Source organism: Bufo gargarizans, chromosome 1 (genome assembly GCF_014858855.1).
Source record: "Bufo gargarizans isolate SCDJY-AF-19 chromosome 1, ASM1485885v1, whole genome shotgun sequence".
Classification (NCBI taxonomy): domain Eukaryota; kingdom Metazoa; phylum Chordata; class Amphibia; order Anura; family Bufonidae; genus Bufo; species Bufo gargarizans.
Window position 1 is genome coordinate 429,567,124 of NC_058080.1, and position 27,009 is coordinate 429,594,132.

Genomic DNA, 27,009 nt, shown 5'->3' on the forward strand with positions numbered 1-27,009 from the left:
GCTGTGCACATCGGGCCACCCGCAGGGCTATTGTCCCGCACTCATAAGATCATATGAGTGCGGGACAATAGCCCCACAGGTGGCCCGACGTGCACAGCATCATTGTAATCTATGATGCTATTTACTCCGGTGCTCACGATCAATGCCGCTCCGGGACATATGGCCCGTTCACAGACCGTATGTCTCGGAGGGCATACGGTAGCGTGCAAGGGCCCTTAAGTGAACAAAATAAGTCAAGAGGCTAGACCGTGACATAATTACTAGCAGCATGTTGTAGCTCTTGCCTTTTTTTAAAACGTTTTGCTAACACTCTCTTTATGGGGAAAAATGCCATAAAGAAAATGCTAGCAGTGATACAAGCTGTGTGGAAAAAAAATGACAGCAAAAAACCCCCCACAAAATTATGCAAGGCCCCAAGGTCTAACCTGCAAGTGCACTTCAAGAACACTCTGAGACCGCTGAAGCTATTAAGGGCATTCGCATCTGCAAAGCCAACAAATGCTTAAAAGATGTCAACCTGAAGACGAAGTGCATACCATTCAATCGTAACGATGTAACAATTGAGGTGTTAACCGTTATGCCAGTCCAAGCATTGGGACTGGACACAAGGATGTTGGCCGAAGAAAAGCACAACATTTTTCCTGCATATATTACAAAACATAGAGAGCATTGCAGAACTGAAGAGGTTGGATGTTGATTGTCAGGTTATCAAGCACATTCAGGTGAACAAGGCCTTCAAGATTCGCAGATGAACCTACCACGCTCACGGACACATTAAACCTTACATGAACTCCCCCTGCCACACTGAGATTCTGACTGAAAAGGAGCAGATCATCCCCAAACCAGATGAGTAAGTTGCCCAAAAGAAAAAGATCTCTCAAGAGAAGCTTAAAAAGCATAAGCTCTGCAGAAAAATGTCTAGGCAGAAAAATTTAAATGTACAGAAATCGAGTCTTTCTAAAAAAAAAAAAAAACTGCAGTTGCTTATTCTGACTTTTTTTTTTAATGGTAGATAAACACCAGAGCCAAATTCATGTGTGGAAAGATCCTAAAACTGCAATTTCTGTAATTTATTATGGACCAAGAGAAATAAAATTAACTGTTGAACGGGCAAAACACTTGCCTGGAGTCCTCCTTTTCATCTTTTCAGCTACAGATTAGCAAATTCTTCTCCTACCCTTCTGCCACACCACTTCTCAAAACGACATGATGCATACTGTGCATTTGGTAGCCCAAGACAATTTCGGCAGCCCCGGATTGGCCATCACTGTTCACATGAGCCGCCTTCTTCTGGATCAACACAGTAGGATTATAGGTTTGAGTTGATGGACCTGTGTGTTGATGTTCCTGTGTTCACCTGTATGTTCTTCTAACCTTACCAACTATGTAATGTGGGGTTTCGCTCTGTTAGATAGGGTATTTACAGAGGCAAAATACAAGTTCTTAGCTCAAAACTTCTGTGTTTATTCACACTTGAGGCAATTGCACAAAACAGCACGTAACTTTGCAGTCTTGGTGTTAATTCACACATGGAAAGTTCATATAACACAAGTCACCTTGCTGGCAGTTCCGCTTCCAGTAGTCAAGAGCAGGCTTTAGGGGGCATGTTTCCCCAACAAGCGGTTCTCAGCCCTCCAGCATGGCACAAAGCCTAAGATCCCAAAAAAACTGAGACTTCTCTGCTGAGCCCAGCTGTCTATTTAAGGACTTTTTCCTGGGGCTCAGTGACAATGTCATGCTGAATTATGGAAGTGCTTTCAGGGAGGTCCGAGAGCACATCTGTGTTCCTACTAACAAACTCCCTGTCCTCCTGAGTCTGTATAGAGTAGAGGCTGTCAGCAATTTTTACTGTGGCAGCCACCTCTCTTGCATCAGACTGAGGCTGCGGGCTGTCTTCTGTACAGGTTTCCCTATCTTTCCACTGTTTGAGTAAATTCACATGGTAAACCTGCACGGCTTTCGCCGCCCTGGCTGATGTACCTTGTAGCTTACATCTCCAATTTTTTTGAGTACCTCGTAGGGCCCCTGCCACCTAGTCAGGAAATTACTGTCCACGGTCGGCACCAGAACCAAAAGCCGATCACCCGGGTTAAAGATCCGGACCCGAGCCTGCCGATTATAGACCCAAATCTGGGCTCGCTGAGCTGCCTCCATATGCTCGCTTACAAGAGGCAACACTGTCTCTATCCGATCTTTAATCTGAGTAATGTACTCAATTACACTTTTATGTGGAGTGGGTTGTTATTTATAAGCCTCTTTGGCCACGTCCAAGAGACCGCAAAGGTGTCTGCCATATAGCAGCAAGGGCTGAGAACCCAGTAGAGGCCTGTGGTACCTCTCTCACTGTCAACATGAGATAGGGCAGAAGGAGGTCCCAGTCCTTCCCATCTTTAGACACTACCTTTTTCAACATATTTTTTAATGTTTGGTTAAACCGTTCTACCTAGACTGTCCATTTGCGGATGGTAAATGGACGTCCGTAGTTATTTTATGTGTAGCAACTTACAGAGTTCCCTCATCACCTTGGACATAAAAGGGGTCCCTTGGTCAGTCAGAACCTCTTTAGGTAGTACTACTCGGGGAACATCTCCATTAACTCCTTAGCTATGAGTTTGGCCGAGGTATGTGTCACCGCCTCGGGGAATGAAGTGACGTAGTGTAGAATGACTAAAATGTGTTGATGCCCTCTGGCGGACTTCGGTACTGGGCCTATGAGGATCATAGCTATTCAGTAAAAATGTACTTTGATAATTGGGAGAGATACTAGGGGACTACGGAAATGTGGCAGGGGGCTAATTATCTGACAGGTCGGGCAAGACTTACAAAACTCTTCCACTTCTTTGAATATGCTGGGCCAGTAAAACCGCTGTAGAATACGATCCTGAGTTTTCTGCAGCCCCAGGTGACCCTCGAGAATGTGTTGTGGGCTAGATCTAACACAAGCTTGCGGTAAGCCTTGGGGACCACCAACTGTTCAATAGGCTCACCCCGTAGTTGGTTTACCCGATACAACATATTCTGATAAACCACAAAACTGGGAAACACTAACTCTACTCCAGGTTGTTGTGGTTCACCATCCACTCTCAACACATTTTCCAAGGTGCGGGATAGGGTTGGGTCCCAACGTTGGGCGGTACCAAAATTATCCCTGGAGAAATTGAGGTCTGCCATTTCAGGATCCAGCGGCAAGTCCTCCACGTCTCCCACCATCACATTTTGTGGGGCTGTCTTCCACCGAACTGGGGGGTCACCCCTACCTCTGGTCCTTCAGTCTCAGGTTCCCAGGGTTCTGGTTCCCCCCCTAAGCCAGGCTACTCTGCTAGGGTTACCCCTGTCTCATGGGTATCAGTCACTCTCATAGCAGGCCACAGTGCCGGGAACTATCTCCCTATTATAAGTTCGTAGTGTAAATATGGGGCAATTGCCACTACATGAGTCCATCTGCCAGCCCCTTTGGTTAGAGACACCAGGGCGGTTGAATAGTCTTTTAAGTCTCCATGGATGCACATAACCCCAACTTTCGGCCAGTTTACTCCACTGACCATACCAGGGGAGCCCTTACTAGGGACACCAGGCTCCCTGAGTCCAGCAGAGCCTCCGCTGGAGTGTCTCTTACTTCCACCTGGCACAGTTTTTTTTAGAGTTTTTGGGGTGCCTGCATCACACAGCTTCCTGGCATATAGCGACTGATGGTAGCCATAGTTAGTATCCATGGGTTCCACCTGATGGGTACAGTCAGCTCTTACATGGCACAGCTCCTGACTCCGCCAGCAGACTATCGGAGCCAGGTCCGTAGAGGGTACACCTCGGGTGGGTTTGGATGGCACAAGTCACCGGGTCTAGGATGGATATTTACGGGGTTACATAGTTACATAGTTAATATGGTTGAAAAAATACTTACGTCCATCAAGTTCAACCAAGGGATAGGTGGTGATGCGAATACCAAAAGAAATTGAGACTCCGATTTCTACACATAAAAATGTTTTTTACTTTTAAGAATTTGTCTAAACCCTTTTTGAAACTGTCTACTGTTCCTGCTGTGACCACGTCCTGAGGAAGTCTATTCCACAGATTCACAGTCCTTACAGTAAAGAAGCTTTGACGCTTCCTGAAACTGAACTTTTTCCTCTCCATTCGGAAGCAGTGCCCCCTTGTCTTTTCACCGTATTTTTTGTATGGCCCATTTATATATGGGCCATACATGTCCCCCCTTAGATGTCTCTTCTCAAGACTAAATAAATTAAAATATTTTAATCTTTCTTCATAACTAAGATCCTCCATTCCCCTTATCAGTTTAGCCGCTCTCTCCTCTGTACTTTTTGCAGCCGCAGTGAGTCCTTTCTATGTACTGGTGCCCAGAACTGAACTGCATATTTCAGATGAGGCCGCACCAACACTTTGTAAAGTGGTAGTATTACATCCCTGCACTGCGAGTCCATGCCTCGTTTAATGCATGACAATATTCTGGTGGCCTTAGAAGCAGCTGATTGACATTGTATGCTGTAATTTAATCTACCATCTACAAGGACACCCAAATTCTTCTCTATAAGTGACTCTCCCAGTGCTACATCATCTAGGACGTATGAAGGACCGAGATTATTACTACCAAGATGCATAGCTTTACATTTGTAATTTCACTCAGAGTGTTCAAGTCAGCTTGTAGTTTATGGACATCTTCCATAGACTGTACAGTTCTAAACAGCTTAGTGTCATGTGCAAAAATAGATATGGTGCTATTAATCCCGTCCTCATTATCATTAATAAATAAAATACATAATAAAGGTACCCAGCACTGAACCTTGGGGTACACCATTTATGACCTGGGACTAGAGTTGAGCGAACACCTGGATGTTCGGGTTCGAGAAGTTCGGCCGAACATCCCGGAAATGTTCGGGTTCGGGATCCGAACCCGATCCGAACTTCGTCCCGAACCCGAACCCCATTGAAGTCAATGGGGACCCGAACTTTTCGGCACTAAAAAGGCTGTAAAACAGCCCAGGAAAGAGCTAGAGGGCTGCAAAAGGCAGCAACATGTAGGTAAATCCCCTGCAAACAAATGTGGATAGGGAAATGAATTAAAATAAAAATTAAATAAATAAAAATTAACCAAAATCAATTGGAGAGAGGTTCCATAGCAGAGAATCTGGCTTCCCGTCACCCACCACTGGAACAGTCCATTCTCAGATATTTAGGCCCCGGCACCCAGGCAGAGGAGAGAGGTCCCGTAACAGAGAATCTGTCTTCATGTCAGCAGAGAATTAGTCTGCATGTCATAGCAGAGAATGAGGCTTCACGTCAGCCACCACTGCAACAGTCCATTGGCATATATTTAGGCCCAGCACCCAGGCAGAGGAGGGAGGTCCCGTAACAGAGAATCTGTCTTCATGTCAGCAGAGAATTAGTCTGCATGTCATAGCAGAGAATGAGGCTTCACGTCAGCCACCACTGCAACAGTCCATTGGCATATATTTAGGCCCAGCACACACACAGGCAGAGGAGAGAGGTCCCGTAACAGAGAATCTGGCTTCATGTCAGCAGAGAATCAGTCTGCATGTCATAGCAGAGAATGAGGCTTCACGTCAGCCACCACTGCAACAGTCCATTGGCATATATTTAGGCCCAGCACACACACAGGCAGAGGAGAGAGGTCCCGTAACAGAGAATCTGGCTTCATGTCAGCAGAGAATCAGTCTGCATGTCATAGCAGAGAATGAGGCTTCACGTCAGCCACCACTGCAACAGTCCATTGGCATATATTTAGGCCCAGCACCCAGGCAGAGGAGGGAGGTCCCGTAACAGAGAATCTGTCTTCATGTCAGCAGAGAATTAGTCTGCATGTCATAGCAGAGAATGAGGCTTCACGTCAGCCACCACTGCAACAGTCCATTGGCATATATTTAGGCCCAGCACACACACAGGCAGAGGAGAGAGGTCCCGTAACAGAGAATCTGGCTTCATGTCAGCAGAGAATCAGTCTGCATGTCATAGCAGAGAATGAGGCTTCACGTCAGCCACCACTGCAACAGTCCATTGGCATATATTTAGGCCCAGCACACACACAGGCAGAGGAGAGAGGTCCCGTAACAGAGAATCTGGCTTCATGTCAGCAGAGAATCAGTCTGCATGTCATAGCAGAGAATGAGGCTTCACGTCAGCCACCACTGCAACAGTCCATTGGCATATATTTAGGCCCAGCACCCAGGCAGAGGAGGGAGGTCCCGTAACAGAGAATCTGTCTTCATGTCAGCAGAGAATTAGTCTGCATGTCATAGCAGAGAATGAGGCTTCACGTCAGCCACCACTGCAACAGTCCATTGGCATATATTTAGGCCCAGCACCCAGGCAGAGGAGGGAGGTCCCGTAACAGAGAATCTGTCTTCATGTCAGCAGAGAATTAGTCTGCATGTCATAGCAGAGAATGAGGCTTCACGTCAGCCACCACTGGAACAGTCCATTCTCAGATATTTAGGCCCCGGCACCCAGGCAGAGGAGAGAGGTCCCGTAACAGAGAATCTGTCTTCATGTCAGCAGAGAATTAGTCTGCATGTCATAGCAGAGAATGAGGCTTCACGTCAGCCACCACTGCAACAGTCCATTGGCATATATTTAGGCCCAGCACCCAGGCAGAGGAGAGAGGTCCCGTAACAGACAATCTGGCTTCATGTCAGCAGAGAATCAGTCTGCATGTCATAGCAGAGAATCAGGCTTCACGTCACCCACCACTGCAACAGTCCATTGTCATAAATTTAGGCCCAGCACTAGTGTTGAGCGGCATGTCCCATATTCGAATTCGCGAAATTTTGTGAATATTCGAAAGAATATTCGTAAAATATTCGCGATTATTCAAATTCGTTATTATTTCGCATATGCGATAATTCGAATTATCGCATAATACATATGCTATGCAAAATTCACATGTGCGCTAATGAAATCGCCTTACGAAGATTCGCAACTCAATTCAATCACTAATGTATGAATGCAATGCCCTTTGCCTCTGTTCTGGGACAAGTGTAGATATTCGCATGTGCGCTAATAAAATCGCCTTACGAAGATTCGCACCTCAATCACTTTCTAGGGAATGTGAGACTTTTGGGAATCAATCGAGATACAGTGGGGGGTGATGACAGTAGTTGACAGAGTACAGATCAATGTAATCTGTAAGGTGGAAAGTAAAATAAAAAATACGAATATTCGTAAATCGACTTTTACGAAGTTCTACGTATTCGCGAATATGGTGCTATACTATATGAATGCACAGGCCTTTGCCTCTCTGTTCTGGGGACAAGTGTAGATATTTGCATTTGCGTTAATAAAATCGCCTTACGAAGATTCGCAGCTCAATTCAATCACTAATGTATGAATGCAAAGCCCTTTGCCTCTGTTCTGGGACAAGTGTAGATATTCGCATGTGCGCTAATAAAATCGCCTTACGAAGATTCGCAACTCAATTCACTAATGTATGAATGCAAAGCCCTTTGCCTCTGTTCTGGGACGTGCCGATATTCGCATGTGCGCTAATAAAATCGCCTTACGAAGATTCGCGCCTCAATCACTTTCTAGGCAATGTGAGTAAGATCTGAGCTGTTGGACCTTTGGGAAACAATCAATTATATGTGTACTGTAATTTTGTGGGGGGGGGGGGGAAACAAAAAACGAATATTCGTTTTTACGAATATATAGCACTATATTCGAAATATTCGCGAAATCGCGAAGTTGCGATATTCGCGAAAAAAATTTGCTTTTCGAATATTCGCGCTCAACACTACCCAGCACCCAGGCAGAGGAGAGAGGTCCCGTAACAGAGAATCTGGCTTCATGTCAGCAGAGAATCAGTCTTCATATCATAGCAGAGAATCAGGCTTCACGTCACCCACCACTGTAAGAGTCAATTTTCATAAATTTAGGCCCAGAACCCAGGCAGAGGAGAAAGGTCCCGTAACAGACAATCTGGCTTCATGTCAGCAGAGAATCAGTCTTCATATCATAGCAGAGAATCAGGCTTCACGTCACCCACCACTGCAACAGTCAATTGTCATAAATTTAGGCCCAGCACCCAGGCAGAGGAGAGAGCTCCCGTAACAGAGGATCTGGCTTCATGTCAGCAGAGAATCAGTCTGCATGTCATAGCAGAGAATGAGGCTTCACGTCACCCACCACTGCAACAGTCCATTGGCATATATTTAGGCCTAGCACACAGGCAGAGCAGAGAGGTCCCGTAACAGACAATCTGGCTTCATGTCAGCAGAGAATCAGTCTGCATGTCATAGCAGAGAATGAGGCTTCACGTCACCCACCACTGCAACAGTCCATTGGCATATATTTAGGCCTAGCACACAGGCAGAGCAGAGAGGTCCCGTAACAGACAATCTGGCTTCATGTCAGCAGAGAATCAGTCTGCATGTCATAGCAGAGAATGAGGCTTCACGTCACCCACCACTGCAACAGTCCATTGGCATATATTTAGGCCTAGCACACAGGCAGAGCAGAGAGGTCCCGTAACAGACAATCTGGCTTCATGTCAGCAGAGAATCAGTCTGCATGTCATAGCAGAGAATGAGGCTTCACGTCACCCACCACTGCAACAGTCCATTGGCATATATTTAGGCCTAGCACACAGGCAGAGCAGAGAGGTCCCGTAACAGACAATCTGGCTTCATGTCAGCAGAGAATCAGTCTGCATGTCATAGCAGAGAATGAGGCTTCACGTCACCCACCACTGCAACAGTCCATTGGCATATATTTAGGCCTAGCACACAGGCAGAGCAGAGAGGTCCCGTAACAGACAATCTGGCTTCATGACAGCAGAGAATCAGTCTGCATGTCATAGCAGAGAATGAGGCTTCACGTCAGCCACCACTGCAACAGTCCATTGGCATATATTTAGGCCTAGCACACAGGCAGAGCAGAGAGGTCCCGTAACAGACAATCTGGCTTCATGACAGCAGAGAATCAGTCTGCATGTCATAGCAGAGAATCAGGCTTCACGTCAGCCACCACTGCAACAGTCCATTGTCATAAATTTAGGCCCAGCACCCAGGCAGAGGAGAGAGGTCCCGTAACAGAGAATCTGGCTTCATGTCAGCAGAGAATCAGTCTTCATATCATAGCAGAGAATCAGGCTTCACGTCACCCACCACTGTAAGAGTCAATTTTCATAAATTTAGGCCCAGAACCCAGGCAGAGGAGAAAGGTCCCGTAACAGACAATCTGGCTTCATGTCAGCAGAGAATCAGTCTTCATATCATAGCAGAGAATCAGGCTTCACGTCACCCACCACTGCAACAGTCAATTTTCATAAATTTAGGCCCAGAACCCAGGCAGAGGAGAAAGGTCCCGTAACAGACAATCTGGCTTCATGTCAGCAGAGAATCAGTCTTCATATCATAGCAGAGAATCAGGCTTCACGTCACCCACCACTGCAACAGTCAATTGTCATAAATTTAGGCCCAGCACCCAGGCAGAGGAGAGAGCTCCCGTAACAGAGGATCTGGCTTCATGTCAGCAGAGAATCAGTCTGCATGTCATAGCAGAGAATGAGGCTTCACGTCACCCACCACTGCAACAGTCCATTGGCATATATTTAGGCCTAGCACACAGGCAGAGGAGAGGTTCATTCAACTTTGGGTAGCCTCGCAATATAATGGTAAAATGAAAATAAAAATAGGATTGAATGAGGAAGTGCCCTGGAGTCCAATAATATATGGTTATGGGGAGGTAGTTAATGTCTAATCTGGACAAGGGACGGACAGGTCCTGTGGGATCCATGCCTGGTTCATTTTTATGAACGTCAGCTTGTCCACATTGGCTGTAGACAGGCGGCTGCGTTTGTCTGTAATGACGCCCCCTGCCGTGCTGAATACACGTTCAGACAAAACGCTGGCTGCCGGGCAGGCCAGCACCTCCAAGGCATAAAAGGCTAGCTCTGGCCACGTGGACAATTTAGAGACCCAGAAGTTGAATGGGGCCGAACCATCAGTCAGTACGTGGAGGGGTGTGCACACGTACTGTTCCACCATGTTAGTGAAATGTTGCCTCCTGCTAACACGTTGCGTATCAGGTGGTGGTGCAGTTAGCTGTGGCGTGTTGACAAAAGTTTTCCACATCTCTGCCATGCTAACCCTGCCCTCAGAGGAGCTGGCCGTGACACAGCTGCCTTGGCGACCTCTTGCTCCTCCTCTGCCTTGGCCTTGGGCTTCCACTTGTTCCCCTGTGACATTTGGGAATGCTCTCAGTAGCGTGTCTACCAACGTGCGCTTGTACTCGCGCATCTTCCTATCACGCTCCAGTGCAGGAAGTAAGGTGGGCACATTGTCTTTGTAGCGTGGATCCAGCAGGGTGGCAACCCAGTAGTCCGCACAGGTTAAAATGTGGGCAACTCTGCTGTCGTTGCGCAGGCACTGCAGCATGTAGTCGCTCATGTGTGCCAGGCTGCCCAGGGATAAGGACAAGCTGTCCTCTGTGGGAGGCGTATCGTCATCGTCCTGCCTTTCCCCCCAGCCACGCACCAGTGATGGACCCGAGCTGCGTTGGGTGCCACCCCGCTGTGACCATGCTTCATCCTCATCCTCCTCCACCTCCTCCTCATCCTCGTCCTCCTCGTCCTCCAGTAGTGGGCCCTGGCTGGCCACATTTGTACCTGGCCTCTGCTGTTGCCAAAAACCTCCCTCTGAGTCACTTCGAAGAGACTGGCCTGAAAGTGCTAAAAATGACCCCTCTTCCTCCTCCTCCTCCTCCTCCTCCTGGGCCACCTCCTCTTCCATCATCGCCCTAAGTGTTTTCTCAAGGAGACATAGAAGTGGTATTGTAACGCTGATAACGGTGTCATCGCCACTGGCCATGTTGGTGGAGTACTCGAAACAGCGCAACAGGGCACACAGGTCTCGCATGGAGGCCCAGTCATTGGTGGTGAAGTGGTGCTGTTCTGTAGTGCGACTGACCCGTGCGTGCTGCAGCTGAAACTCCACTATGGCCTGCTGCTGCTCGCACAGTCTGTCCAGCATGTGCAAGGTGGAGTTCCACCTGGTGGGCACGTCGCATATGAGGCGGTGAGCGGGAAGGCCGAAGTTACGCTGTAGCGCAGACAGGCGAGCAGCAGCAGGATGTGAACGCCGGAAGCGCGAACAGACGGCCCGCACTTTATGCAGCAGCTCTGACATGTCGGGGTAGTTGTGAATGAACTTCTGCACCACCAAATTCAGCACATGCGCCAAGCAAGGGATGTGCGTCAAATTGGCTAGTCCCAGAGCTGCAACGAGATTTCGCCCATTATCACACACCACCAGGCCGGGCTTGAGGCTCACCGGCAGCAACCACTCGTCGGTCTGTTGTTCTATACCCCGCCACAACTCCTGTGCGGTGTGGGGCCTGTCCCCCAAACATATGAGTTTCAGAATGGCCTGCTGACGTTTACCCCGGGCTGTGCTGAAGTTGGTGGTGAAGGTGTGTGGCTGACTGGATGAGCAGGTGGAAGAAGAGGAGGAGGAAGCCGAGAAGGAGGAGGTGGCAACAGGAGGCAAAGAATGTTGCCCTGCGATCCTTGGCGGCGGAAGGACGTGCGCCAAACAGCTCTCCGCCTGGGGCCCAGCTGCCACTACATTTACCCAGTGTGCAGTTAGGGAGATATAGCGTCCCTGGCCGTGCTTACTGGTCCACGTATCTGTGGTTAGGTGGACCTTGCTACAGATGGCGTTGCGCAGTGCACACTTGATTTTATCGGATACTTGGTTGTGCAGGGAAGGCACGGCTCTCTTGGAGAAGTAGTGCCGGCTGGGAACAACATACTGTGGGACAGCAAGCGACATGAGCTGTTTGAAGCTGTCTGTGTCCACCAGCCTAAATGACAGCATTTCATAGGCCAGTAGTTTAGAAATGCTGGCATTCAGGGCCAGGGATCGAGGGTGGCTAGGTGGGAATTTACGCTTTCTATCAAATGTTTGTGAGATGGAGAGCTGAACGCTGGCGTGTGACATGGTTGAGACGCTTGGTGACGGAGGTGGTGGTGGTGGTGTTGGTGGTACATCCCCTGTTTGCTGGGCGGCAGGTGCCAACGTTCCTCCAGAGGCGGAGGAAGAGGCCGAGGCGGCAGCAGCAGAATAGGCCGAGGCGGCAGCAGCAGAAGAGGTAGCAGGGGGAGCCTGAGTGACTTCCTTGGTTTTAAGGTGTTTACTCCACTGCAGTTCATGCTTTGCATGCAGGTGCCTGGTCATGCAGGTTGTGCTCAGGTTCAGAACGTTAATGCCTCGCTTCAGGCTCTGATGGCACAGCGTGCAAACCACTCGGGTCTTGTCGTCAGCACATTGTTTGAAGAAGTGCCATGCCAGGGAACTCCTTGAAGCTGCCTTTGGGGTGCTCGGTCCCAGATGGCGGCGGTCAGTAGCAGGCGGAGTCTCTTGGCGGCGGGTGTTCTGCTTTTGCCCACTGCTCCCTCTTTTGCTACGCTGTTGGCTCGGTCTCACCACTGCCTCTTCCTCCGAACTGTGAAAGTCAGTGGCACGACCTTCATTCCATGTGGGGTCTAGGACCTCATCGTCCCCTGCATCGTCTTCCACCCAGTCTTGATCCCTGACCTCCTGTTCAGTCTGCACACTGCAGAAAGACGCAGCAGTTGGCACCTGTGTTTCGTCATCATCAGAGACATGCTGAGGTGGTATTCCCATGTCCTCATCATCAGGAAACATAAGTGGTTGTGCGTCAGTGCATTCTATGTCTTTCACCGCTGGGGAAGGGCTAGGTGGATGCCCTTGGGAAACCCTGCCAGCGGAGTCTTCAAACAGCATAAGAGACTGCTGCATAACTTGAGGCTGAGACAGTTTCCCTGGTATGCATGGGGGTGATGTGACAGACTGATGGGGTTGGTTTTCAGGCGCCATCTGTGCGCTTTCTGCAGAAGACTGGGTGGGAGATAATGTGAACGTGCTGGATCCACTGTCGGCCACCCAATTGACTAATGCCTGTACCTGCTCAGGCCTTACCATCCTTAGAACGGCATTGGGCCCCACCATATATCGCTGTAAATTCTGGCGGCTACTGGGACCTGAGGTAGTTGGTACACTAGGACGTGTGGATGTGGCAGAACGGCCACGTCCTCTCCCAGCACCAGAGGGTCCACTAACACCACCACGACCATGTCCACGTCCGCGTCCCTTACTAGATGTTTTTCTCATTGTTATGGTTCACCACAACAACAAATATATTATTTGGCCCAATGTATTGTATTCAAATTCAGCGGGATATAAATTTGAGGCCTAGTATTTAGGCGCTGGGTGACCGGTATGGATTTAGTGACAGAATTAGACTTGGAAATGCACAGAAGCGTGTGTGTGTGAAGTTATTCTGAATGACCCAATGTGCACCTTGAATATTATATACCCTTTTAGGGATAGATTTCAAATAGCTCTGATATAGCAGAAACCACTAAATTATGAAATTGCTAAATTGGGAATTGTACTTCAACCCAGAACAAAAAATGTGCTTTGACGGACACTAAATATCTTGCCCAGCAACAACAGTACAACGGTGGGTAACGAGAGATTTAGAGGGAATTAAATTTGAGGCCTAGTATTTAGGCGCTGGGTCACCGGTATGGATTTAGTGACAGAATTAGACTTGGAAATACACAGTAGCGGGTGTGTGTGAAGTTATTCTGAATGACCCTATGTGCACCTTCAATATTATATACCCTTTTAGGGATAGATTTCAAATAGCTCTGATATAGCAGAAACCACTAAATTATGAAATTGCTAAATTGGGAATTGTACTTCAACCCAGAACAAAAAATGTGCTTTGACGGACACTAAATATCTTGCCCAGCAACAACAGTACAGCGGTGGGTAACGAGAGATTTAGAGGGAATTAAATTTGAGGCCTAGTATTTAGGCGCTGGGTCACCGGTATGGATTTAGTGACAGAATTAGACTTGGAAATGCACAGAAGCGTGTGTGTGAAGTTATTCTGAATGACCCAATGTGCACCTTCAATATTATATACCCTTTTTGGGATAGATTTCAAATAGCTCTGATATAGCAGGAACCACTAAATTATGAAATTGCTAAATTGGGAATTGTACTTCAACCCAGAACAAAAAATGTGCTTTGACGGGCACTAAATAACTTTCCCAGCTACAACAGGACAACGGTAACGAGAGATTTAGAGGGATTTAAATTTGAGGCCTAGTATTTAGGCGCTGGGTGACAGGTATGGGTTTAGTGACAGAATTAGACTTGGAAATACACAGTAGCGGGTGTGTGTGAAGTTATTCTGAATGACCCTATGTGCACCTTCAATATTATATACCCTTTTAGGGATAGATTTCAAATAGCTCTGATATAGCAGAAACCACTAAATTATGAAATTGCTAAATTGGGAATTGTACTTCAACCCAGAACAAAGAATGTGCTTTGACGGACACTAAATATCTTGCCCAGCAACAACAGTACACCGGTGGGTAACGAGAGATTTAGAGGGAATTAAATTTGAGGCCTAGTATTTAGGCGCTGGGTCACCGGTATGGATTTAGTGACAGAATTAGACTTGGAAATACACAGTAGCGGGTGTGTGTGAAGTTATTCTGAATGACCCTATGTGCACCTTCAATATTATATACCCTTTTTGGGATAGATTTCAAATAGCTCTGATATAGCAGGAACCACTAAATTATGAAATTGCTAAATTGGGAATTGTACTTCAACCCAGAACAAAAAATGTGCTTTGACGGGCACTAAATAACTTTCCCAGCTACAACAGGACAACGGTAACGAGAGATTTAGAGGGATTTAAATTTGAGGCCTAGTATTTAGGCGCTGGGTGACAGGTATGGGTTTAGTGACAGAATTAGACTTGGAAATACACAGTAGCGGGTGTGTGTGAAGTTATTCTGAATGACCCTATGTGCACCTTCAATATTATATACCCTTTTTGGGATAGATTTCAAATAGCTCTGATATAGCAGAAACCACTAAATTATGAAATTGCTAAATTGGGAATTGTACTTCAACCCAGAACAAAAAATGTGCTTTGACGGACACTAAATATCTTGCCCAGCAACAACAGTACAGCGGTGGGTAACGAGAGATTTAGAGGGAATTAAATTTGAGGCCTAGTATTTAGGCGCTGGGTCACCGGTATGGATTTAGTGACAGAATTAGACTTGGAAATACACAGTAGCGGGTGTGTGTGAAGTTACTCTGAATGACCCTATGTGCACCTTCAATATTATATACCCTTTTTGGGATAGATTTCAAAGAGCTCTGATATAGCAGGAACCACTAAATTATGAAATTGCTAAATTGGGAATTGTATTTCAACCCAGAACAAGAAATGTGCTTGAACGGACACTAAATAACTCGCCCAGCTACAGCACTAGGGACAGATTTAGCTGGATATAAATTTGAGGCCTAGTATTTAGGCGCTGGGTGACAGGTATGGGTTTAGTGACAGAATTAGACTTGGAAATACACAGTAGCGGGTGTGTGTGAAGTTATTCTGAATGACCCTATGTGCACCTTCAATATTATATACCCTTTTAGGGATAGATTTCAAATAGCTCTGATATAGCAGAAACCACTAAATTATGAAATTGCTAAATTGGGAATTGTACTTCAACCCAGAACAAAAAATGTGCTTTGACGGACACTAAATATCTTGCCCAGCAACAACAGTACAGCGTTGGGTAACGAGAGATTTAGAGGGAATTAAATTTGAGGCCTAGTATTTAGGCGCTGGGTCACCGGTATGGATTTAGTGACAGAATTAGACTTGGAAATACACAGTAGCGGGTGTGTGTGAAGTTATTCTGAATGACCCTATGTGCACCTTCAATATTATATACCCTTTTTGGGATAGATTTCAAATAGCTCTGATATAGCAGGAACCACTAAATTATGAAATTGCTAAATTGGGAATTGTACTTCAACCCAGAACAAAAAATGTGCTTTGACGGGCACTAAATAACTTTCCCAGCTACAACAGGACAACGGTAACGAGAGATTTAGAGGGATTTAAATTTGAGGCCTAGTATTTAGGCGCTGGGTGACAGGTATGGGTTTAGTGACAGAATTAGACTTGGAAATACACAGTAGCGGGTGTGTGTGAAGTTATTCTGAATGACCCTATGTGCACCTTCAATATTATATACCCTTTTTGGGATAGATTTCAAATAGCTCTGATATAGCAGAAACCACTAAATTATGAAATTGCTAAATTGGGAATTGTACTTCAACCCAGAACAAAAAATGTGCTTTGACGGACACTAAATATCTTGCCCAGCAACAACAGTACAGCGGTGGGTAACGAGAGATTTAGAGGGAATTAAATTTGAGGCCTAGTATTTAGGCGCTGGGTCACCGGTATGGATTTAGTGACAGAATTAGACTTGGAAATACACAGTAGCGGGTGTGTGTGAAGTTACTCTGAATGACCCTATGTGCACCTTCAATATTATATACCCTTTTTGGGATAGATTTCAAAGAGCTCTGATATAGCAGGAACCACTAAATTATGAAATTGCTAAATTGGGAATTGTATTTCAACCCAGAACAAGAAATGTGCTTGAACGGACACTAAATAACTCGCCCAGCTACAGCACTAGGGACAGATTTAGCTGGATATAAATTTGAGGCCTAGTATTTAGGCGCTGGGTGACCGGTATGGATTTAGTGACAGAATTAGACTGGGATATGGCCAAAAAATGAACAGACTATTGCTGGTTAAATGCACTTGGTGTCACAGCTTCACCCTGATGTAGGCTTTAGCCAAAAAACAACCACACCATTGAGGGTTAAATGCACTTGGTCGCAGCTTGTGCTGGCGCACCACAAGACACAAAATGGCCGCCGATCACCCCAGAAAAATGAGACTGACAAACGGTCTGTGCAGCCTAAAAACAGTGAGCAATTGAGGATCAGCAGCTCAATGATCCACAGCTGCAGATCGATCAGTTAATCAAGTCCTTTGGAGGAGTTAATCTGCCTAATCTCGCCCTACTGTCGCAGCCGCAACCTCTCCCTACGCTAATCAGAGCAGAGTGACGGGCGGCGCTATGTGACTCCAGCTTAAATAGAGGCTGGGTCACATGGTGCTCTGGCCAATCACAGCCATGCCAATAGTAGGCATGGCTGTGATGGCCTCTTGGGGCAAGTAGTATGACGCTTGTTGATTGGCTGCTTTGCAGCCTTTCAAAAAGCGCCAAGAAAGCGTCACAAAAGCGCGAAGAAAGCGACGAACACCGAACCCGAACCCGGACTTTTACGAAAATGTCCGGGTTCGGGTCCGTGTCACGGACACCCCAAAATTCGGTACGAACCCGAACTATACAGTTCGGGTTCGCTCATCCCTACCTGGGACCATTCTGAATAGGAATCATTGACCACAACTCTATGGACACTGTCCTTCAGCCAGTTTTTAATTCACTTACAAACTATACTTTCCAAGCCTATAGACCTTACTTTACCTATTAAGCGTCTATGAGGGACAGTATCAAAAGCCTTTGCAAAATCCAGAAACACTACATCCACAGCCACCCCTCTGACTGCCTTCCTCCCAAAATAACCCCCTATAACAGTCTTAGTAGCCTCGTAGCGCTCCACCACTTCAACCATTTCTAGGGCATTGCCAGGAGACACCTGGCCGATCCAGTGCTGGAGAGGGGGTGGCAGAGCCCTCCAGAACATATCAGCCAATAGTCTATCCAGCATATCCATGGGACTCAGCACATCATCAGGCTGTAGCCACTTTTGCAAGAGGTGGAGTAAGTCATAATACTGGATCCTCGCAGGCTCAGTCGGCTTAAACCCCCACTGATGTACCTGCTGGGCCCAGACCAACACATTCACCCCCAGTCTTGCCAAAATCTCACCCTTTACTTTTTGGTAGTCGGCCGCTTGAACGCCTGGCAAGCCGAAATAAACCCGCTGGGAATTGGATGCCAGTAATGGAGCGACGGCCTCAGCCCACTGGTCACGGGGTAGCTTTTCCCTGATGGCCACTTTCTTGTACATCGCCAGTTAGGTTTCGATGTCGTCTGCAGGGGTCATCTTAGGAATCATGGCACAGACATCTCTGCTGAGCTCAGCTGTCTATTTAAGGACAGCCAGGTGTTGCCAAAACCCAGACCGGCATTTAAACTCTGGTCCGGTATTTGACCTCACCTAGCTGGAAACCAGCCCAGCCGCACATGCTGGGAAGAAAATGCCTGCCTTGCCAGACACAACCCCTCACTGTGTCACAGTAACTATACAGTAAGTAACTATTTCATAGTTTATTTGTGAAACAAGGGATAAGAAATAACCCTGTTGACAAGTAATTAGCCATATAATTATATCAGAGCATTGGACCACTGAAATGTTCTCTTGTACACTGGAGGTATTGTCGAAATAGCACATGCTTAAGTCTGCTTTGCTGAATTTTTTTTTTTTTCCCCAAGGGTGTAGGGGATAGGGGGAAGGGATTTTATTGTGCTTGTTACTGTGTGCTAGCTGAGGATGTATTTTATCTTTGTTCTGATGTCTTATCCACATATGGTATAGTATTAAAAATTTTGATCAACACATCTCAGAAAAAACATACTCTACCTATTTCCAATTATTTTAATATTATTCTTTTTCCTGCCATGACTGCTATTTATTCTGAAAAGTCAATCATCATCATAGAAGACAATGTATCACGACGATTAGCCGTGGGCTATAATGGACTGGAGCGTATGTTCTCGTTTTTCTCTGTAAAAAATAAATAAAAATATCTAATGCATATGATCTAAAAAATTGATGGTTTTATGTTATGGATCAATATTCTCTAGATATCACATTGGACAGCTGATAGAGTTTCTGTTTCCAGCACATATCAATCACTTCATCTACTCAAAGGTCTTACCAGTAACTTTCTGAACTTAAAGGGACACTGACAGGCCCAAAAAGCATATTATGGGTTATATATGACAGTATAGGTCTTATAAAGGGATCGCATAGCGCATCTGCAGCGCCCGGCGCATGCGCATAAAACAGATGCGCGATGCGATCCCGGCCAGTGAGGGTGCCGGGCGCATGCGTTGAAGATAGACGGGGACACTAGTACAGCGCTTCAGAGTAGCCGCCCAGCTCAGTGAATATTGATGAGCTGGGCGTAGCTTCAAACGGCAGTTGTGGCGAGGCTGGCTGGGCGCAAGTTGATATGAAGCACCGCTCCTTGGGCAGATTGAACAAGAGGAAAGCAGGTTATAAAACGTCATATTATTGTATTTATGAGGTGGACAGGGGCGATACTTAGATGATTCTAATACCCTTTATAAGACCTATACTGTCATATATAACCCATAATATGCTTTTTGGGCCTGTCAGTGTCCCTTTAATCTTTGATAGTTGTCTCTGGGATGCATTAGTAAGGGTGGTCAATGTAATCCACTGTCATAGGCAGTTCATGTCATGAATTCAGTAAATCTTGGAAACATTATTTCTTTCCACAAATAATGGATTTTTTTATATTCACATAAGATAATTTTTATCACAACCCAATATCAACTTGTCTAATCTGCTAAGAGCATCTGCAATTGTATATATCCTTTCTGTGTTTGCCTAAAATTAGTATTATTATATCTGTGTGCTTTTTATGCTGCTTATTTCCACCATTTGTTTTTAATTAGAAAACTTAACTTACTTGTCACAATGATACTTTCCTGCCAGCCATAAGATTCCTGGGCTACAAATTTTAATTGCGATGATGATAACAAAGGAACTTTACCTTACATTACCTTTTTTTTAAGTTTATTAACTGAAATGCAACTTTTGATTTGCCATATAAACATAAATGTAAAATATAACAGAATAGTTTTTTAAAGGATGTGCCATTCTAGTGAAATAATCTATTCTCACAGAAATTTAATAGAGTTTAAAGGGTTTCTGTCACCAGATTTAACACTATTAAGCTAGCTGACATTAGCGATGTGCTAATGTCAGCCTAATCTAGCCTATTCCTACTTTTATCTATGCCCCCATGACGCCAGAAATCTAACTTTTATAATAGGCTAATTAGCCTCTAGGAGCACAGGGGTATGGGTTCCTGCTCCTAGAGGCTCCGTTCTCCCACCTTTGTCGCCTCCCTCCAAGTCCTGATTGACAGGGCCAGGCAGCGCTCGCATCTGTCTGCAAGCCCTGTGCTCTGGTGAAATCTCACACTGTTCAGTATTCGGCGCAGGTGCGGTGAGGAAGCTGGCAGCCTGCGAGCGTCTTTCCCTCACCACGCCTGCACCGTTCACCAGATCACAGGGCTGGCAGACAGATGCGAGCACTGCCTGGCCCTGACAATCAGGACTTGAAGGGAGGCGACAAAGGTGGGAGAACGGAGCCTCTAGGAGCAGGAGCAATGCCCCCCCCCCCTTATACTAGAGGCTAATTAGCATATTATAAAAGTTAGATTTCTGGCGTAACGGGGGCATAGATAAAAGTAGGATTAGGCTAGTTAGGTTTAGCTGACATTAGCACATCGCTAAAGTCAGCTAGCTTAATAGGGTTAAATCTGGTGACAGAAACCCTTTAAAAGGTTTACTGATGACCTATCCTATCCTACCCAGGACCCGCACTGATCAGCATTTTTAAGAAGGCACCGACACACCAGTGAGCACCGCTGCCTTCTCTCAGCTTACCAAGCACAGCGCTGCACATTGTATAGTGGCTGTGCTTGGTATTGTGATCTGCTAGGCCACATAAATGATGAATGTGACATCACTGGCCTAGGAATGGCAGAAAGAAGGCCATGGTGCTCATAAGAGTTCTAGGTGTTGGACCCCCACCGATCAGATACTGATGACCTATCCAGAGAATAGGTCATCATTTATCATCTGTCTCATATATTAGTTTCTACTGTTTTAGGCTTAGAAAATTATCTAGATCTATGCCAGCAAGGGAGCTGGCATAGATTTAGACAGGATGTGGACACCTTTACATAAATTCGGCACATCCACCACCAGCTAAAATGCCGGTCTTAATAAATGACCCCCACATTTTTTTTAATCTTTGTAAATTTATTGTAAAGGAAAAACTAAAATATTAATTGACCTAAGTATTCAGACACTTTACTTAGTACTTAGTTTAATTTACTTTGACAGAGTTTTCAGCCTCCAACTTCTTGGGTATAATGCCAAAAGGTTTGCACACTTGGATATAGGGAGTTTCTGCCATTCTTCTCTGCAGATCCGCTCAAGCTCTGTCATGGCTCTGGCTTGGTCACTCAAGGACACTCACAGAGTTACCCCAAACCACTTCTGTGTTGTCTTGGCTGTGTGCTTAAGGTAATTGTCTTGTTGAAAGATAAACCTTTAACCCTGTCTGAGGTCCAGAGCAATCTGGATCAGGTTTTCATTAAGAGTAGCTCTGTACTTTGTTCCATTCTGCTGTTGAAAATCACCCTTACAGCAGGATGCTGCCACATTGGTATTGGGCAAATGATGAGCAGTATATGTTTTCCTCAACACAAAAAGTTCAATCTTGGTTTCATCAGACCAGAAAATTGTATTTCTCAAAGTCTAAAGTCCTTTAGGTGCCTTTTTTTCAAACTTCAGATGGGCCTTCATTTGTCTTACTGAAGAAAGGCTTCCATTGAACCACTTTGCCAAAAAGCCCAGATAGGTGGGATTGATGCAGTGATGGTTAACCTTCTAGAGGTTTCTCCCATCTGCACATAGGTTCTTTGTAGATCATCCAGAGTGACCATTGGGTTTGTAGCCTTAACAAGGCCCTTCTCCTCCGATTACTTAATTTGGTGGGGCATCCGGCATCAAACTTTTTCCATTTGAGAATTATAGAATCCACTGTGCTCTTGGGAACTTTCACTGTGGCAGAAATGTTTACCATTCTCCAGATTTGTGCCTCTACACAATCCTGTTTCTGAGCTCTGCAGGCAGATTGTCCATTGATCTCAGGCTTCATTCTGAATTTAGATTCTTGAAGCCTCAAAGGACAGACCAAGCATCTAGCATAAAAATCCAAAAACAAAGTCAGCACTAGAAGTACTAGTGCACTACATATAGTAATCCATGACACATAAAAGTACTTAGACTTGAAGGGTTACTGCGTTTTCAAAACACTTAATTGATATGTCATAGAGACATATAAAAAGTTCAGATCGCTGAGGGTTTAAGTACTGAGAACTCCATTGATCTTTAGAACGAGGAGAGAGAAACACTTATAATATTGTTGTCCCTCATTGCTGTAGAGGGCAGAATAGAGATGGTCTTCTATTGCGCCTTTATTGATTAGAGAATGTATGATATGCGAGTTCAAACATTTTTTGAAAACTTAGTGACCCGTTAAACAGTCAGAGGTAAGTGTTGTCAGAAAGGAAGTTGTCTGTTCATCCTTAAGTACGGAATATTCTTCTTCTGCATAGCACTCTTACTATCTGAGTAGAGCAGCCAAATGGAAATATATAGAGTGGAGCTATTACAGGAACCAGGGTAAGAAGTGTATCATCCTGGATCCAGAAGCAATAGATTTGTCGAGAAAAGGGGATATTGTACTTTACCATCAAAAAAGGAATTGATTGGCATCTAGGTACTGGGATTATATACATGTATACTGTTCAGGTTCCAGCTGAACACCTCCAGTTGGGATGAAGACGTTAATCAAAACCTATAAGAAAATAATCTTAGCTTTTTTTGTCAGATGGGCACCATCATTGTGTAGTGTTGACACTTATTATGTGTTCTTTTGCTTTACTTGTTCTGTCCTAGATATTGGATATAATAGAAAATCCACTGGTGTTCAAAAGACAATATAGAATATATAGTATAGAAAATGTCATATTGTCCCCATGGTCTCTGCCAGACAGGTGAATGAGGTCATATTGCATTTCCTAATTTCAATGTTACTGATAGCATAATGTATTTTCATGTATGAATTTTCATGCTGTACAGTTTTATACAGTTTTAATGTACTAAACTCTCTGTCACAACATTGTGAGTGCCATTTTCTCTTCTAATTACAGTCACTGCCAAAGGAAAAAAAACATTGCTTTTGTAAAGTTCCATCCATGCTGTCAGCTATAATTGCGGGCATACCTGCTCTGACCTTTATGTTGTTCCTAGCATTATCAAACTGGTCTTTTTGTTCTGCATTTCAAATCTTAACCTAAGGGAACCATCCAAACATAGTTTTACTTAAATGAAATTTTTCTTTGCTTTATGCAATACTAAATCTAATGAAATAACTATACATTTTTTCCTATTATTGTCAAAGCCAAAATGATTGTTCTAGATTGTGAAATTATAGTGTAAAAAAGATCAGTTACTACATGGATTAGGAATACAGATTGGTTACAATTGACATGAAATACAATTGTAGCACCTACACTTTAAGCCATGAGACACAGCCAGGAGGTTGTATGTACTGGTGGTAAATGTTGCTGTTCTTGTCACAACCTTATCCCTACTGCTTCTATCTCTTGTTTATATATATTAATCATATAAAAAGGGGTCATCAGGAACAGCTCTAATAAACCAAGGGCAGTGACAATTAATATTAACTAACCTGATGTAAATGCTGTTTGTAAATCCATTGTGACAAAATCACTTTAAATAATTATGCAATTTAGTAGTACCATGCACAGAGGGTGCATGAAAGATCCCCTCCTTCAACCATCCAGCTACTCCCTCTGAATGTTGATTGACAGGGTCAGGCATTATATACATCATCTTACCTGTGCCTGTTTTCTCGCATAATTACCATGCTATTACACATTATTGCATGTCTGGTTGGCTTATTTTCATCCCGGCAGAGACTTTGGGCTCTACTGCTTATGTGCTAATGTGTAATTGCACAGGACTTGCACTAGCAGGAATGACTAAGCACAGAAGGAATGCTAATCTTATGCTTCTCATTCATTACAAATGACAAATATTTGTTTAGCTTGAAATTAAACTTCAGACGTTAGATAAGTTGCTGTTATCAACTTTCCAGTGAGCAATCAGCAACAATTCACTATTTGTCATCCTACTGTGTCATAGTGTTGATTGCAAATATTCTTATTTTTTCGTGAATATTGGCACTTTGAGAATTTGCAAATATTTAGAATATAGTGCTATATCTTAATAATCGTGAATATTCTAGATTTTTTTCATCAGTACCCATGATCCTTTACTGCTTCTTGCATGTGGGCCAATGAGAAGGCTGCAATAGCTTTGAATTTAGGATTTTCGTATCGCAAAATTTTAACGTAAATTTTCCATCTGCCGATTTTCGAAATCAAGAAAATAATGACTGGAGATCACGAATTTTCGAATATATGACGAATATTTGCCCAAATATTCGCAAAATATCGAGCATTTGAATATTGCCCCTGCCGCTCATCACTACTGTGTCATTTGTCAACCCATAGAAACATATCTGTTACCTGTAAAGAAATAAGCCTACTTGGGGCACTAGGGCATTTATTCTATCATGTATTATGCATTATAGTGACTATGATGACTACTGGAATATGTAAAAATACTACCTAAAGTGCAATTTTTCCAACCCAAATATCCAGTGATAGCTTAACAAAACCTGCTGAGCACCTGACCAAACTGATAGATCTAATCTTTGTACCTAAACATGTCTATTTTAGAAGCGCAAGTGAATGATGAAAGTGCTTCTAATTTATACATTATTTGATAGATATTGAGGCTGTATATATCTCAAAACTGTTACCAATTCCATTCACCATAATAAGGAGACAGTTTGCAAACAGACCGATTTCTAACTCTTGTGTCTCTTTGGCAAATAAATTTACTTATACTTGTGGTTGGATCGGCTATCAAAATCGTCCTATCCTACATCACCCTAGCTATACCTAGCAGTTGAGTTGTGCCATAACTGCTGTAGTAGGGCAACCTAAAGGGGACCTTAGGTTTCAAAATATTTATTTAAACATACTATTACATCACCAATATCCGAAAAGCGAGAGACATTTCATGATGAGGGTCTGGAATATATTGAACATAACAGCATGATTTCCACCGGCCCAATCACTTAATGATGTGCACCGGGATGTTGTTTTTGGAAGCAGCTGACGCAGCTCCAATTCTGAAGGAGTGGCCAGATATTGACATAGGATTCACCCCCATATTGACTAACAAAATGTGAATGTACGTCATGAAGGTGTGAGTACTGAGGGGTGCGCTATTAATGGCTAACAATGGCGACTCCTCCGGAGCAGCCATGACTAAATCTAACCCCTCATTAAAGACCCTGACCGGGCACCAACTGTTACCTATTGGCAAAATATTTTACCTCTATTAGTTCCCCAGGCTGAGCTGTTTTAGAAGAATCCAAAGTCAAAATATAACACAAGTTATGCCATACAAGCTGACCTTTACGTAAGAAAGCTTTAGGCAATGCGGAACGTGTAAATTTACTAGGCCTAAGAAAACCGTAGAAACTTAAATACATAGCTGTTTTAATCAATAGACTAATAGTATGGCCGAAAGGTTTGTTTTGCAACAAATCAGATAATAATCTAAACATCTGCCCTGATACTGGCTGACGAGTAGACTGACTCTTGGCAGTCACTTTCTGAATTCCTCTTAACACTGCTGTGAGATTGTGGATAAGCTCTGCATGTGTGATATTTACGTTGAAATTGTATTGGAGCTGTCATTTGGCATTCCGGGCACTAGAGGCCACTGTTTTGCAGCACAGTCAGCACACTCTGGGATCTGCATATGCAAAGCAGATGATGACTCATGCTTCTGTGTGAACCAGGAAGTGTTGATCTGACATGGTGGAAGGATTGTGCTGTGAGGGACTGAATCCGATTCCATCCTGGCTTGCGGATGTCCGGCAGTGAATGGACGCTCAAAGGAAGGAGAGTATCTGCTATCCCCTGTCTGGATCCAGCTCTTTGAAAGAGACGTTGTCCCAGGAAGACCAGTTCCAGTGTATGGACAGAAAAGGTTATCATCAAGCAAGGCCACACGGAGTAACAGAGACTAGCCTAGGCCTTGCATTAGCTAGTTAGATAGGGTTATAGCTTTGTTAGGCCTTACTGTACTGGACTGCAGCGCAGTAATTGACTTGCAAGTAACAGAGACTAGCCTAGGCCTTGCATTAGCTAGTTAGATAGGGTTATAGCTTTGTTAGGCCTTACTGTACTGGACTGCAGCGCAGTAATTGACTTGCAGGCTCTGCTGCGTCTGCCACTGGTTAGGTGTGTCCTCTATAGCGGCTCAGTACGACTTGTAGGCTCTGCTGTGTACGCCAACGGGCCTGTCCCTCGGACAGGGACGGTGACTGTGAGCCTGGGGTATTACTTATACTGTTTGTACTTGTGTTAATACTGTTTCCAAAGTAAAGTTTCTATTCTTGCATATAAAGCTGGTGTCAGTGTCGCTTTCCTTGTCTGTGACTTTTCTGTGTCCTGGGGAGCCCACCCCGGTAGACGGCTTACAAATTGGCGTAGTCGGCAGGATACAGCGACCGTTATGGACGGGAACGCGGCAGGAGATCATCCCCTGGCGCCAGTGGTGCACAGGCGCAAGTCCAGCTTGCCCCCAACAATATGGCTACCCCAGTAGGATACATCCCTGTAGGGGCACTGCTGCCTCATCTGCCAAAGTATGATGGTAGAAACATGACATTGCAGGACTGGACTGAAAGGGTGCGAAGTGCGGTTAAAATGTGTAACCTGACCCCCGAACTGCGGGACGAGGATGCGTTGGGAGCCCTAGAGGGTGACGTCAGGCGGACAGTAATGGTAAGGCCTGACTCCGAGAGAGATACCCTAGAGAAGATATTCTCCCTGCTAGAGAGAGCCCAAGGGGGGCGGGCCAAAGTGGTACAGTTACGGAGTCACTTCTTTAACCGACCCCAGCGAGAGGGCGAGACCCTGATGCAATATTCCAATGCTCTACAGAAGACACTGAATGAGATACAACGACGAGACCCTGAGGCAATGGGCGCCTTCCGGGAGGTGGACCGGCTTCTACGAGTTCAGTTCATATTGGGACTCTCCAATAAATTTTTACAAGATAAATTACAAGAGATGACCTGA

General features: G+C 45.0%; 1 pseudogene; it reads left to right on the forward strand.

Moving 5' to 3' along the window:
* Positions 1 to 341: 341 nt before the first annotated feature.
* On the forward strand, positions 342 to 27,009 carry LOC122927686 (annotated as a pseudogene).